We start from the raw sequence: 13,746 nt of genomic DNA on the forward strand, positions 1-13,746 counted from the left end.
TGACACCAAATATATTAGTAATATAGTGCTAAGTGAAACAATAGTTTTTAAGATATTATAGAATCTATTTTGTGAAAATTACATTTCTATTATATTTATAATCTAAATTTATATCTAGATATAATTATTTAAAGCCAGGCCCTTAAGATTCTTTGGGGATCTTTTATAAACTTCCAGCCTTTTTTTAGTCCTGAAAGTGGTAGAGAGTTGATTTCACATTTTTTAGGGGAGGGGGGGGGTAGTCATCCTTGATTCACAATACTTGGTCAGTATTGTGTTTGGTAATAGGCCCTCTCAAGTGTGTTTGAACCAGAGCTGTCTCTGAGTCTCTGTAACTTCTTTGGGGTGGGGCTCAGGGTCAAGATGGAAAAAATGTTGTCGTTTGCCTAGTGGATTTAGAAAGCACTCCCTTGCCAAGTGTTGCTTTTTTTTTTTTTTTTTTTTTTTTTTTTTGGTTAATTACGTGCAGGGTATCTGGAGCTAGGAAACCAATCTTCCCTTTAGAAAAGAGACTCTAAAAAGTCATTGGACTGACCATGGTTTAGCTCCACGTGGGCCAGATGACTGATGTCCATGTGTGGAATTACTTAGAATAACCCAAAAAGTACAGCTGGGGGACTATTGTGATCTGTTTTCATTGTCTGGCTGGAGCCATACCTCTGAGGGTGGAGGGATGAACTTTCCTCTACAGCAAGGGAAGTGAACTGAAGTGGTTACAGTGTGACAGGTAGTAATGATATTAATAGGAAACATACATGTCCAAAAGTGTTGTAAGGATTCTACTTGAATCACTCCTTTAAATCCTCAAAATACCCTGTGGAGAAGATACTATTATCAGTGTAATTTTACAGAAGGAACCCATACAAAGAGAGGTTAAGTACCTTGTCCACAGTTAAAGAGCCAGAAAGTAACAGAGATGGAATTCGAACCTCAGTTTGGGTGCAGAGCTGGGTTCTGACATTATGATCTGTTGCCTCTGTGAAGTGTGTGTAATGTCCTTGAGTGAAGCGGGCAGGACATAAGCAAATGGGAGAAGGGGGAAGTGGGCAAACTGGAGATGAATGTCCTGCCTGAAGAGACAGCTACCAGTCAGCAACTGCTGTTGTAGAGGAATGTGGGCTCAGTGTTTCCAGATGATGTGAGTTTTCAAGAGAAAACGGAAATCTGGATTTTTAAGTAAAATTCCTAATTTCAGTTTTTAAATTTTTCTATTTTTTTAAAGTTTAATTTTTTTTGCAAGAGAGCGGGGAGGGGCAGAGAGGGAGGAAGAGAGAAAATCCCAAGCAGCCTATGCGCTGTCAGCACAGAGCTCGACGCGGAGCTGGATCTCACAAACCGTGAGTTCATGACCTGGGCCAAAATCAAGAGTCAGATGCTTAACTGACTGAGCCACCCAGGCACTCCAAGTAAAATTCCTAATTTTATTTTTATTATTTTTATTTTTTTTCAACGTTTATTTATTTTTGAGACAGAGAGAGACAGAGCATGAATGGGGGAGGGGCAGAGAGAGAGGGAGACACAGAATCAGAAGCAGGCTCCAGGCTCTGAGCCATCAGCCCAGAGCCCCACGCGGGGCTCGAACTCATGGACCGCGAGATCGTGACCTGAGCTGAAGTCGGACGCTTAACCGACTGAGCCACGCAGGCGCCCCTATTTTTATTTTTTTTAAATGTTTTTATTTGTTTTTGAGAGAGAGAGAGACAGCATGAGCAGGGGAGGGGTAGAGAGAGGGAGACACAGGATCCAAAGCAGGCCCCAGGCTCCGCGCTGTCAGCGCAGAGCCCGATGCAGGGCTCAAACTCATAAACCACGAGATTGTGACCTGAGCCGAAGTCAGACGCTCAACCAACTGAGCCACCCAGGCGCCCCTAAGTAAAATTCCTAATTTTAAAGTACACTGCTGGCCAAAATACACACATATGTAACACACATTCATACTACAATGGACTAGTAATTTCTGAACCCTGCATTAAAGAGGATGGACATTTCCATGTTCAATCAACTCCAAAAAAGAAGATAGCCGAGTTGATGGACCTTAGATGGGAGGGAGGAAAAAAACTCCACCATTTATTATGTTGTCATGTTAAGTAAGTTAATTTATGTCTCTGTTTTCTCATCTATAAGTTGGTGCGGAAAACAGTATTATCTCATAGGGTTTAGGTGGGGGTTAACTCGGATAACCAACTTTTTAGAGTACCAACCTGGGACACAGCCAGGCCAGACTAAAATATATGTAATATATAATGTATATTATAAGTGCATAGAGTAAATGTATTACATACAATATATAATTATGATTAACATAAATATGCTTTATTAGTTTAACAAAAAATTTAGAAGATAGGTGTTTATTTGAAATTATACATCATTCTGTATTATTTACTTTTTTAGTTTACTTTTAAATAATTTTTATTTTTTTAAATTTTTTTTAATGTTTATTTTTGAGAAACAGAGTGAGAGTGGAGGAGGGGTAGAGAGGGAGGGAGACACAAAATTGGAAGCAGGCTCCAGGCTCTGAGCTGTCAGCACAGAGCCCGATGTGGGGCTCAAACCCACGAACCATGAGATCATGACCTGAGCTGAAGTCGGACGCTTAACCGACTGAGCCACCCAAGTGCCCCATACTTTCAAATACTTTTAAACAATAGCATGTTGGGGCACCTGAGTGGCCCAGTCAGTTGAGCATCTGACTTCAGCCCAGGTCATGATCTCATGGTTCGTGGGTTTGAGCCCCACATCGGGCTCTGTCCTGACAGCTCACAGCCTGGGGCTTGCTTCAGATTCTGTCTCCCTCTCTCTCTGCCCCTCTCCCACTCATACTCTATCTCTCTCTCTGAAAAATAAACATTAAAAATTTTAAAAAAATAAACAATTACATAGTGCTACTATTATTAACATAATTATGTTAATTAGAACAATAAGAAGCTGTCCCAGAACCATTTGTTCAAAAGACTCTCTTTCCCCCACTGAACGGTCTTGGCACCCTTGTTGAAAATCAGTTGCCCATAGACGCATTGGTTTATTGTGTATGTTAAGACATGTAAGACTTTTTTTTTAAAGAAGCATGTAAATCAATTGGACTAATTAGACAGGTATTACCTATTTAACTTTTTAATTATTTAATTAAAATAATAATGAACTTTATCTTTCTGTCCCGTATTTTACTGTTTTCCTTTCCCAATAATACTTCTCTGAACTCCTTACAACCTTTAGAACCTGCTTCTCTTTTTTAACGTAATGGTAAAATTGAGCGGTAAAACATAAAATTCACTTTGACTTGCAGTTTTGCTCTTCTCAGGCCTGCGTGACTCAGAATCTAGGTATGGGTCCAATGTGATGACATCAAGCTAAATGTCATCTTTTTTTTTTTTTTTTTTTTTACTTTTTTTTTCAACGTTTATTTATTTTTGGGACAGAGAGAGACAGAGCATGAATGGGGGAGGGGCAGAGAGAGAGGGAGACACAGAATCGGAAACAGGCTCCAGGCTCTGAGCCATCAGCCCAGAGCCTGACGCGGGGCTCGAACTCACGGACCGCGAGATCATGACCTGGCTGAAGTCGGACGCTTAACCGACTGCGCCACCCAGGTGCCCCAAGCTAAATGTCATCTTTTTTTTATTTAAAAAAAAAATTTTTTTTCCAACGTTTATTTATTTTTGGGACAGAGAGAGACAGCACATGAACGGGGGAGGGGCAGAGAGAGAGGAAGACACAGAATCGGAAACAGGCTCCAGGCTCTGAGCCATCAGCCCAGAGCCTGATGTGGGGCTCGAACTCACGGACCGCGAGATCGTGACCTGGCTGAAGTCGGACGCTTAACCGACTGCGCCACCCAGGCGCCCCACTAAATGTCATCTTAATGAAAGCATGTGAACATAGAATACTGAGGATTTTACTTCCAACCAGCAGATTTTCAGACTCGTAGAAATTAGTTTCCAGTGCTCCAGAAATGTCTATCCACATGTTTCCATAGGGCTGTTTTGACAGATTAGTTCTTTGTCAATTAATTAGGTCCTTTGCATCTATGGATTCATCATATAGGCGATCCAGGTCTTAAAAATATTCTAAGGGGTGCCTAGGTGGCTCAGTTGGTTGAGCAACCAACTCTTGATTTCAGCTCAGGTCATGATCCCAGGGTCATGGGATCAAGCCCCGCATCGGATTCTGCAATGAGCGTGTAGCCTGCTTATGATTCTCTCTCCCTTTGCCCCTCTCCCCCACTCGCATTCTTTCTCTCTAAAATAAATAAATAAATAAATAAATAAATAAATAAATAAATAAATAAATAAATAAAATAAAAAATATTCTGAAACACATTAAATGCTATCGTAATTTTAACCTCTCTCAGGAAAAATAGTTTAAAATCTGTTTCTTTAATGTTTTTATTTATTTTTGAGACAGAGAGAGACAAAGCATGAGCAGGGGAGGGGCAGAGAGAGAGAGAGACACAGAATTTGAAGCAGGCTCCAGGCTCTGAGCTGTCAGCACAGAGCCTGATGCGGGGTTTGAACTCACAGACTGTGAGATCATGAGCTGAGCCAAAGTCGGACACTCAACCAACTGAGCCACCCAGACACCCCTCAGGAAAAATCATTTTAAAGCACTGATGTAACTTAACTTGTGAAACTGAATTTGGAGTCCACATAAGTTACCATGTAGTAAAGAAATTCAGAAGTCCTGTTTAACTCGGTGTCTTTTTCTGGTAGCATTTTTTTCTTTTGAATTGTGGAGCAGTCTTATTTCCAAAACATGGATCATTTTTCACAGTATCAGTTTTTGTCACAACTAACAAACATCAAACTCTGGTGGCAATCAGTTTATTCACTTTTAGGCCTCGTAGGGCCTCTTCAGAGATCATCAAACAATTTTAGAGAGCAGCATATATATTTCTGTTTTATCGGAATCCTTGTTTTCTTCAACGTATTTCCAAATTAGAGAAGGATATTCTTCTCATCCCACACTTTGAAGATTTGATTTTATGGTAGGCCAACATTTTAACATCTTTTATATGGAAGGCAACAATGATAGCTGTCTTATAGGCACATGCATAATGAGGCTATCTCCTGTTCTGTAAAATAAAAAAATCTCACTAAGTGCCTTTGTACATTTTGAGAACTGAAAAAAGACTAAAATTTTTCATGATGAAAGCCTCAATTTCACAGGTAAACAAGCCACCTCTTGTTAGCAGTGTTAGATACCAAATGTACAGGCTACTTAGAAACTATGATATATTCATTTTCTTTGGTAAGATATTTATGGACTGAATGGAACTCAGCAAAACTTAACTTTGCACTGTCTGGTGAATGTGTAGCTAGACGAACAAGTCTAGTTTGTATTTGGATAAGATACCAATAATCTTTTGTCTTATTTTTGTGTGTGTGTGCTTCCATTAAAATCTTGGTAGAAATCAAGAAGATGAGTTGAAACTCCAGTTTTGAAATCAAAGTACACGAGAGCTGAAGGGGACATTTTTTTTACATTTCAATGATTCGAAGCATCATCTACTGTTCCCTAGAAGCAGGATCTTGATGAGAACTGAAGAATTGACTCCACGCTGTAAGGCGTCAGCACGTCTGTCATGAACCTTTGCCCTTTTGTTTGCCCATCGGACTTTCTAGCTGCAACTTTTGAATCAAGAAACGTTCACTCAATTTCATGGAGCAGTCAAGGGAACTATAATGATAATGTATTTGTTTTTTCCCATGGGGCACCCAAGGCAATTCAGCAGCTATACTTTTCAAGTTAGCATTTGTGTCTTTTGTGGGAGGGACAATAAAGTTTTTATTGATTTAGAAGTACTTGCCTACCTCATCCCAGATTTGTGAGATCATTTCTCTATGTGCTTTCACTTTCCATCTCCACCATGCCCAATCCCACAGACTGTGCAGTATGTTGTTCTGGTTTTGTATCTCCCTAACCCAGTTGTATGTACGTCTTTCCATTTATTATTTAAGTAACACATTTTGCTTTATTTTTTAGTGAAGTTTGGGACATGCTGGCTTTGGCACTATAATCATACTCATTATCTGAACTCTTAGAAAACATGGTCACAATATTCACACTGTGAAACAACAAACTAGTGCTACCTTCATAAAAAGCAAACAGTCCGGAGGCAATTGAGCGCAAACTGCTAACAGTCATGGTTACAATGCACTTGAGATGCACACTTCAGCTGCATCACTGGGAGTGACCAAAATGGGTGATCCATTACTGTGGAGTGCAAGTCATGGTTGCCCACGTCGGTGGACAACGGGAAATCAACAGTGGCTACAAAAGATGGGTAGTCTATGCTATATCTCTTTGACACTAAAAAGCAATGTTGCTTTCAGCCTCTATTCTTTGGGCCACTCTATGAAGTTTGTACTTTTCCTTCAACCTTCTGTACTCATCACTGAAAATCAGGCCTTTTTTCTCAGGGAGAGGGTCTACTGAGACCAGGACTTACAATACTAAAATTGAACTCCTGACAAACCGAGAGGGTTGGTCACTCTAGCCAATTACATAAGATACTACACATAAAGCACTTAGCACGATGCCAAGGACAGAAGTGTTCATTAGGGCCTCAAGGAAGTTGAATCTGGAGTTAGGGCACAGAGATGCTCCGAGGTTTCCCAATGATGGGAACGAACTGGTCCTGCTATATGGAGGCAAGGAAGAGACTGGGAAAGAGGTGCCCAATAAGGACTCTGAGAAGGGTCTAGGTTGGTAGCTTTATTTTATTTGTTGTTTATGATTCTCCATCAAGCTGCATATAAAGCTTTAGCTAGGTTTTTTTATGAGGCCCATCGGCAAGGGAGACAGCAGTGGGGCGGCTAGATGCCAGAGAAAGACCACGCTGGAGCTGTTCCTTAACAAATGAAACTTAGAAAAACCTGGGGTACACTATGAGTGTATTAAGTCCTTGCACGGTAGAACCGCCAAAAAAAATTCAGGACACCCTGTGAAATATGAATTTCAGACAAACAGCACTTTTTAAATATAAGTACTTCTCAAATATTATATGGGAAATAAACTAAGCAATTATTCATTTCATTTGAAATTAAAACTTAACTGGGGATACTGTATTTTTACTTGCTAAATCGGATAACTCTATTGCATTGGGCAAGTGGGACTTTATGAAATGTAACTGATTTTTTTATCACAATATGGGAAAGCCCAGAGATAGAGTGATCAATTGACAGACAACTGAAAAGTTAGAAACTAAAGGTTAAAAATGGTTATAACTGAATAGCAGTATTATAGTGATTTTAATGTACTTTTCCTAAATTCTACTTTTTCTAAATATTTTTATATTAATGTATAATTCAAATAGTATAGTGCTTGTGTTGGGGAGATCTAGAGAAGCACCTAAAGGATGCATTACTCAGAACTAGCTAGCCGTTGTAATATACAATCCCCAACTTCAGTAGCGAAACCCAATGAAAACTCCTTCCTCACATAAAAGTCAAAATGGGTGTTTTATTTATTTATTTATTTATTTATTTATTTATTTATTTAATGGACTCATGGATATTAATTTTATACTTTGAGCTACAATCTTATAGTACATTATTTACTAAGCTGCTCAAATATTTCAGCTTTGGCCATTGGTAGTTCTTTCCGTTGACTCCTGGTGCCCCTTTGACATACCTATCAATGTGAATTTACATTTTTTTATTACTTAAATGTTTATTTTTATTATTTTTTATTTTTAAATATAATTAATTGTCAAGTTGGCTAACATACAGTGTGTAAAGTATGCTCTTGGTTTTGGGGTAGATTCCCACGGTTCATCGCTTACATACAACACCCTGTGCTCAACCCAACAAGTCCCCTCACCCTCAATGCCCATCACCCATCTTCCCCTCTCCTGCCCCCCCATCCACCCTCAATTTGTTTTCTGTATTTAAGAGTCTCTTATGGTTTGCCTCCCTCCCTCTCTTTTTGTAACTACTTTTTCCCCTCCCCTTCCCCCATGGTCTTCTGTTAAGTTTCTCAAGATACACATATGAATGAAAACATAAGATATCTGTCCTTCTCTGACTGACTTACTTCACTCAGCATAGTACCTTCCAGTTCAGGCAGCTCTCTTCCAAATGGGATTCAGGGACCCAGGTTACTTCCATATTGTATGGCCTTCATCTTTAATCCAAAGTTGTCATGGCGTTGTTTCTACCTCCATTCCTGCCAGATCAAATGGGAAAATGAGCATGAAGGATTTTAAGTGAAAGAATTTTGAGTGGGAAGATTTTTATGAGCCCAGGTTGGAAGTTCCATCATCAATTTAACCCACATTCCACCGACCAGAATTTAGTAGTTTATGCCACCAGAGACATGAATGAAAAACTTGAACTGAAAGAGTTACATGTTCCTAGAATGTTTCATGTTTTTATGGCCCCTTGATAAAATTATTCTGAAAGTTATCTAGAAGGAAAAATAAGGGCGAAAACAGTCAAAAACTTCTCAAAATAAAAATGATGATGATGGGGGCGCCTGGGTGGCTCAGTCGGTTAAGCTGAGTCCGACCTCAGCTCAGGTCATGATCTCACGGTTCGGTTCATGAGTTCGAGCCCTGCATTGGGCTCTGTGCTGACAGCTCAGAGCCTGGAGTCGGCTTCAGATTCTGTGTCTCCCTTTCTCTCTGCCCCTCCCCCGCTCATGCTCTGTCTCTCTCTCTCTCTCTCTCAAAAATAAATAAACGTTTAAAAATTTCAAAAGTGATGATGACAAATAAGTGCATGGAGGGGGTATTTTCAGTATCATATATAATATTAAAAGTTTACAATATTGAAATCACAATGAAACTCGTATCAAAAATAGACACACACACACACACACACACACACACACACAGAATAGAGTTCGGAAAGTGACTTAAGTATGAATTAGAAATTGCTTTGAGTAGAATAAATGGACTTTGCTTCCAAAGCCAATATATGACATGCATTCCCTTTAAAGGGTCCTACCTGGGGTTTGCACTGACTTTGGCCTCAATGAATTGTTGATGTTTTTCATTATCTGCTAGCCAACACCTCCATCCAGACCTTACTGCCCTTTTATTCAACAATAGGAAGAAGCCACCCGCTTATACTTGGGTGAAGCATGTTCAATGTCTTTGGGTAGTGGTTACACAGGTAGTTACCCATGTAAAAATCCATCAGGCTGTACATTTAAGATCTGTCAAGTTTATTTTATGTAAATTATACCTCAAAGAAAGATATTTTAAAAAGAAAAAAGTAGAATGACCTTTGAGCATTTATAACCAGGGGATCTGATTAAGCCTGGATAATTAAGAAGACTTTGCTGGGCAAGTAACATATGAGCTAGAATTTGAAGTGCAAGATGCTGTTAAACAGGCAGAAGGCAAGGCAGACCATTCTGGATAGAAGGGCCAGCATGTATGAAGGCCCTGTATTGTAAAGTGTCTTGTAGAGGCATTCATCTATATGGTCTTTTAGAACTTTTATAGAGTTGCCTTTGACATTTAGATTCTTAAACCATCTGATATTAATTTTTGCATATAATGTGAGGTATGGGTATAATTTTATTTTCCGTCATATAGATAACCAATTATGCCAGCCCTGTTTGGTAACAAATAATCCTTTTCTACTGATCTATGCTAACTCTATCATATACCACGTTTCAGTATTTGTGTCTCTTTCCAGGCTTTCATTTTATTCAACTAGACTCTTTACATCTCCACCAATGTCACACCATCCTTAATTACTATAGCTGTATAAAGACTCTTCATATCTTGTAGGTAGGTCTATTCATCTCTAAGTTTTTCTACAAGAGTGTCTTAGTTATTCTTGGCCTTTCCATAAACATTTTATTTTATTTTACTTTGTTTTATTTTTAAAGACATTTGGAAGGAAATGTATTATATTTACAAGCAAAACTGGTGGCCTATGTTTTCTTTGTTCTGAAACAAAAATATTCAAAGTTTGGCATTAGCATGTAATGAGTAATAACAAACCAGAATTATACTGTGATAGGAGTCTCAAAGCACGTTGATCCTTTATACATCTCAGGTTATAGTTTAAAGCTGTGGATGTTTTTCACTAGTTCATTATGAAATTACTACTACTTCCTTTCTCTGCATCTCAATTGCCCTACAAATGTGAAAAAAAAAAAAGAAAGAAAAAAGGCAACACAGACCCCAACAGTAGCTCACAGAAATCTTGAAGACTTCAGCCATCTATCCACGTTTACCTATGGCTATTCAGTTTTGCAAAAGAATCAAATAACCTCATTTACCATTACAAGAGAAACATTAGGTAATTTTATACCTTGGAAGATCTAAATTAACTGTGGTATGATTAATGTGTTAGTGGTTTGCACACTATACAGTTAAATGCTAAAACAGAATGGGCATATAATAATTCCACTTACAGAGAATTTCAAATGAAGAGGAAAGTTTCAGAAGCCATATTATTTAAAGCTGAAGAGAAAACCCCTTACATTTTAATTTCTGCAAATCTCTCAACAACAAAAAAACTATTTCTGAAGAGTCTAACAGACCAACTAAAAGCAGAAAGAGCTTCTTTTCACTCAACCAAGGGGACACGTCTTCAGAAAAAATGAAAATGTAGACAATTACAGCCAAGACTCTGATCAAGATCTATGCAGGGAAGTAATGGGGCATAATTTAGAATTATATACTTGGAGCAGTTTGAAGAAGTTCTCTTGGGAAGAACTGGTGAATTGGCAGATGAAATGTATGCAGTGATGCACAATGTGGAGCAGAAAAGCTGAGTAGACCCCCTCCTCTGAAGATTTTTTTTACAACCAGAACAGGAAACCTGAATAGCTGTGGTTGAAACCGAAGGAAGTATTTTCTTCCTACCAGATGATGTCAGAGAAAGCTGAATGAATGCCTGTAGCCAACTGTAGAGTGTCTGAAAACGTCGTGTTTATTTTCAGTTCATTCTCCTAAGTTTGGGGCTGCTGGGCTTCACAACACTCCCGAGCACTGTCAGCTTCTGTCTTCATTTCATCAAGCCGCCTCAGTTGTGGTGCCACTGCTTTGTCAAATTCACCAACTATCGGTGACTCTTTTATCTTAGTATGTGATGCAAAGGAATCCTCCAGTTCCAAACTAATGAATTTCTGCTTGGGGGATAGTATTCAGGTTCCAAAAATAAAATATGAATTGATTGAGAGTCTGGTTTTAAAATTAGTCCTTTTAAATATGGTAATTTTCTGGAAGCACAAAGGGACCTTCAACAGCTTGGACTCAAGGTTCCTTCACATACCAACACTGGCTTTCTTCCCTTCATCCATTATTCCCCAACAGGGCTGTGCTTTATAATTCTCTGGTAGACATACCTCTGTGCTTTCTTCTGGGACCAGTCTTCTCCACTTCTACTTCCCCAGGCCTGACTATAGCATAAGCTACCAAACCCAGAAGTTTACTTGTAACTTATTAAACAGTCTTAGAAAATGTAAAGTCTTCTATCCAAGGTTAATCCAAATATCTGTAATCACTACCTCTCCCCGACCCTAAACATTTTAGAATTAGCTTTTAAGGGGTGCCTGGATGGCTCAGTCAGTTAAGTGTCCAACTCTTGATTCCGGCTCAGGTCACAATCTCAGTCGTGAGACAGAGCTGGCGTTGGACTCCACGCTCAATGTGGAGCCTGCTTAGGATTCTCTCCTTCTGCCCCTCTCCCACTTGCACATGCACTCACTCTCTCTCAAAAAAATAAAAATAAAAATAAATTTAAAAAAATAGAATTAACTTAAAAAATTTTTTTTACTTATTTAAGTTTATTTATTTACTTTGAGAGAGAGTAAGCACAAGCAGGGGAGGAGCAGAGAGAAGGATAGACTGAATCCCAAGCAGGCTCCACACCATCAGTGCACAGCCTAATGTGGGGCTCGAACTCATGAACCGTGAGATCATGACTTGAGCTGAGATCAAGAGTTGGATTCTTAACCAACTGTGCCACTCAGGATCCCCGAAAAAGAATTAACTTTTAAGATCAGAAAAACATTTATTGGATTTTGACTGGAATTGTATTGAAAAAATACAAGTATTTGAGAGAGAACTGACAGCTTTATGATAATGTTTTCCAATCCATGAACATGGTGTATCTCTTGTTTTATTTGGGCAACTTTAATTCATTAAAGGTTTATCTTTTTTTTTTTTCAGTGAAAGTGTTGTGCATCTTCTGTTAGCTTTTCCTAGGTATTTATATTTTTGAAGTTTCCATAAATATTATTTTTACTGTTTCTTGTTGCTAAATAAAAATGTAATAATTTGTGTAATTACATTTTACCTAACAGACTTGCTAGATACTCTTTAAAAATTTGCCTTTAGATTATTTTGGATTGTCTACAAAGAAAATCATGTCATTTATGAATTATGACCATTTTATTTACTTCTTTGCAATACTTATAAATTTATTTATTTCCTTGCCTTACTGTGTTGGCCTGGGACTCCAGAACAATGATTAATGGAAGTAGTAATAGATAACCTGTGTCTTCTAATAAATCTTAAGGAGAATGTTTCATTTTTTTCAGAGGTAAATATGATATTTGTTGTAGGCTTAATTTTGTTCCAGCAGGAAGTTTCCTTTTATTTTTAATTTGCTAACAATGTTTTTTAAAAGTCATGAAAGAGGGGCGCCTGGGTGGTGCAGTCGGTTAAGCATCTGACTTCAGCCAGGTCACTATCTCGCGGTCTGTGAGTTCGAGCCCTGCGTTGGGCTCTGGGCTGATGGCTCTGAGCCTGGAGCCTGGAGCCTGTTTCCGATTCTGTGTCTCCCTCTCTCTCTGCCCCTCCCCCGTTCATGCTCTGTCTCGCTCTGTCCCAAAAATAAAAATAAAAAACGTTGAAAAAAAAATTTTTTTTAAATAAAAGTCATGAAAGAGTGTTGAAATTTAACTAAGTAGTTGTATAACTTGAACTGGTTATATGGTCTTCTTCAATCTGTTAATGTTGGAAATTATATCAATTGACTTTCAAATGTTGAACCAATGTTGCATTACCAGAATAAATTAAACTTAGTCATAAGGTAGTATGTCTTTTATATGTTGCTAAATTCAGTTTGCTAATATTTTATTTAAAAATTTTAAATCCATGTTCATTATTGAGCATTACCTATAATTTTCTTTCTTATTTTCTCTTTCTTGGATTTTAATTATCATGATTATACTATTCTCTTAAAATAAATTATAGAGTATTCTCTCTTTTATAAGTTTCTGGAAGAGCTGGTTTAAGATTGGAATTATCTATTTCTTGACTGTCAGGTAGAATTCAACACAATCATTCAATAGGATCCTGTTGATTTTCTGGCTGGTAGTTCTATCAGTTTCTGAGATGGGCTGTTTAAGTCCCCAGCTGTAATTGTGGTTTGTCTATTTCTCCTTTCAGCTAGATCAGTTTTTGCTTCATGTAATTTGAAGCTCTGAAGTTGAGTGCATACACATTTAGGATAATTATATCTTCTGTTAAGAGTTGAATTGTGTCATCCAAAAAGATATGTTGAAGTCATAACTCCTGGTATCTGTGAATTTGACCTCACTTGGAAATAGATGCAATCAGGTTATAGTGAGGCCACGTTGGATTAGGGTCAGCTTTATAAGAAGAAAAAAAATTGGACACAGACACAGGGAGAAGGTAGCTATGTGATGAAAGAGGCAGAAATTGAAGTGATGCATCTACAAGCCAAGGAATGCCAAAGGTTGCCAGAAAACACCAGAAGCTAGAAGGCAAAAAGAAGGATTCTCCCCTACACGTTTCAGAGGGAGCATGGCCTTGCC

The 13,746-nt window shown here is 38.4% G+C and overlaps 1 long non-coding RNA gene across 4 annotated transcripts in view; it reads right to left on the reverse strand.

The window, feature by feature from the left end:
* Positions 1-13,746, reverse strand: part of LOC122469263 — a 55,746-nt gene that overhangs the window by 4,195 nt on the left and 37,805 nt on the right. For all 4 annotated transcript variants that reach the window (XR_006293422.1, XR_006293426.1, XR_006293424.1 and 1 more), the window contains one exon: positions 8,032-8,163. This is a non-coding gene — a long non-coding RNA (uncharacterized LOC122469263). The remainder of the gene's footprint in view (positions 1-8,031; positions 8,164-13,746) is intronic.

Source organism: Prionailurus bengalensis, chromosome B3 (assembly GCF_016509475.1).
Source record: "Prionailurus bengalensis isolate Pbe53 chromosome B3, Fcat_Pben_1.1_paternal_pri, whole genome shotgun sequence".
NCBI lineage: Eukaryota > Metazoa > Chordata > Mammalia > Carnivora > Felidae > Prionailurus > Prionailurus bengalensis.